We start from the raw sequence: 3,098 nt of genomic DNA on the forward strand, positions 1-3,098 counted from the left end.
GTCTCTCTCTCTCTCTCTCTCTCTCTCTCTCTCTCTCTCTTTCTTTCTCTCTCCAACCCTCCCTCTGTTTGCCTGTAGATCAGCATATAGCTCTCAACTACTGCTCCAATGCCATGAATACTGCCATGCTCCCTCATTCCCCCATCCCTGCCACCAAGACCATAATGGACTAAGCCTCTGAAACTATAAGCAATCCTATAATTGTTGTATCCTAAGAGTTACCTTGCTCATTGTGTCTCTTCATAGCACTAGAACACTGACTACAACAATGATCAAAAGGAAAGAAAAGGGAGTGTGGTGCATTGAGGAAACATATGCAATAGATTAACAACTTAAAACTCCATTTGGCTTGGGATAAAAATGCCCTTTGTATCCTAACAGTACATTTATCACCCCGTGATCCGATTTGTATCAAACTACACATAAATCCCCATTCAAACAACCAATTTTATTTTCCTATTAAACATCATCAGTATCTCACCTTTGATGATAGTCAGTTTCTAGTCAAACTTTCTCTAACTATATATAAATACAAAAGGTATCAATCTTTGCTTAGACTGTTTGTAAGCACATATGCAGCAAAGCAAGCAGTAATCTCTAAATAAATTCATATGGAAACAAGAAGCAAAACAAAAAATCTATGAAACTTCTTATGCTTATACATAATTAAGCACATATATGATAAAAATTAGAAGCATTGTGAAAAGGTATATAAGCAGCATGTGAAAACTTACATAATAAAACTCTGTCAATTAAACCTTAGATCTATTCATGCTTTATCTGTTAGTTAAGATACTCCTCCTCTTCTTAAACCCCATAAAATGAATGTCAAGACAATAACTGGCATCCTTGACTACATTCTTTTTTAAAATATATTTTATTAATTTATTCATATTACATCTCAATTGTTATACCATCCCGTTCATCCTCCCATTCCTCCCTCCCTCCCATTTTCCCCTTACTCACCTCCCCTATGATTGTGACTACATTCTTATTCAGATGTATTCCATTGCCTTACAGAGCATTTCTGATATTGACTCTCTTTTAATTTTTAATAAAATTTCAATTCTATTTTGGAATCTATATGTATCTTATTTCAATTCTTTGAATAAGTCACCAAGAACTTAGGAAATGTTTTCCCAATCTACATTACTGCCAAAAAAGCTTTATTGAAATCACTTCCATTGGACTATTTTTTTTTTAATTACTCAAGCCAATTAACAAACTTTACTGTGCCTGGTATTTTAGAATAGATTTTGTGTTATACTCAAAGCACGCTTAGTGACATGAGGTGCTCTGTTTGCTATGTTTTGAAGAAGTATTTGCTTCTGACACTCTTCTTTCCTCACCTGTAGCACCTAGTGTAAGTCAGACTCTTCTCCTTTAGATTTTGAATTCCAGTTATTTGTAAAGTCACCCCTCCTTTGAAAGTTGTCTATACAAAAGGAATGTAGGTACTGAAGAGGGAAACTGTACATTCAGAGAAGGGCAAACAGATCAAAAGGTTGTGCCTATGAAATCCTTTCAAATTATCTGAAACATGAAGTTTCAGTTTGATTCTATCAGTGACTAAACCAAACTGACCCACATGTCAGCAGCTTAAATCACCCTTGACTATTTATCTTAACACCGAGAATCAACAGGGTGGTATGTCTCTTTCCACATCAGGAGGCAGGCTGACAAGGTCACTTGTGAAGCTGCCATGTCAGGAAGCTTGGGTCAACTCACTAGCACGTGGCATGTTGTCCATGGTTGCCCTCTGCTTCCTGCAGCGTGAAGTGAGGCTCATCAGATAATGTTTTAAAAGGGCACACTTCAAAGTCTATTATGCTTTTTAAATCAAATTATGGGAACGGCCCGGAAATTATGCTAGAAACCAAACAAAGAAATGATGGCTGATGGCTTCCTTGCATTGTTCACTAGTGATATCTCCTGCAAGACAGCTAACTCTCCAATCAGCTCTCCATCTTGCCTTCTATCAAAGAAATTTAATGGGTATATAGATAGAAAAGAGAAACAAACACACTTTATTTTCCTTACTCTTTTTTTTTTTTTTTTTGGACCCAGGGTTTCTCTGTGTAGCTGTGGCTACCCTATATTTGCTTTGTAGACCAGGCTGGCTTCAAAGTCACAGAGATCCACCTGCCTCTGCATCCAGGGTGCTGGGATTAAAGGCATGTGCCAGCCCCCCCTAGGACTCCCGTTTCTGAGGACTAGAGGAGGGAGGGAGAGGGGATATGGGAGGGAAGGAGGATGGAGGGGAATGAAGGACTGGGATACTATTGGAATGTGAAGAATTTAAACTGCAGAAGAAGCAGGTAACTTACATTGCTAATCTCACTGTATGGGAATAGTTCTGAGACTGGATGAGACATGAAACTGGCTGAGGCATGAATGTCTACGCATAAACAATAATTCGTGTTGCCTACAGAATCCCTATGAAGTAGTAGATGCCGTTCTTTGTATGGCATGAATGAAGATTTACAGACGTCTTTTTGTTGTTGTTGTTGTTGTTAATACAACAAACAGAGAGCCAGCCTTAATTGTTCTGTGTATTACACACACCTTACACATTTATAGTTTTAGGTCTGTACAATGCTTGTGAGTAATTATATGTTTTCAGGACAAGAGAACTGGCCATTGACATTGGATCAGACCTGATAGGATTCATTCCTCTCAGCATGCTGGACACTGACATCCTGGATCCTTCATGTTCCAGCACCAACGGCTTCTATTGCTGTTTGTCATCAGAACAAGACAACTTACAGGACACCTTCGAAGAAAGCTTCCAGTCGAAACTGATCCAGCATTTCAGATTGTCCCAAACAGGACTTTAATTAAACCTGGAACTTCTCAACATCTAGAAAACTGGACCACAAATGCTATTCCTAGCTTGTTTAACTACTTCCCTAATTTTATTCTGGGCCCCTACAAAGGTATTATTCATCCCAAATCAGCTGCAAGAAACCTTAAGGAAATGACACCCCATTTCTTTTAAGGGAGTTCGGGTAGGTTTTAGGCCAAACACACTTTTATTATTTATATATTTATTTATTTATCTTGGTTTTCTGAAACAGGGTTTCTCTGTGTAGCCTTGG

The sequence above is a fragment of the Acomys russatus genome, chromosome 27 (assembly GCF_903995435.1).
Source record: "Acomys russatus chromosome 27, mAcoRus1.1, whole genome shotgun sequence".
NCBI lineage: Eukaryota > Metazoa > Chordata > Mammalia > Rodentia > Muridae > Acomys > Acomys russatus.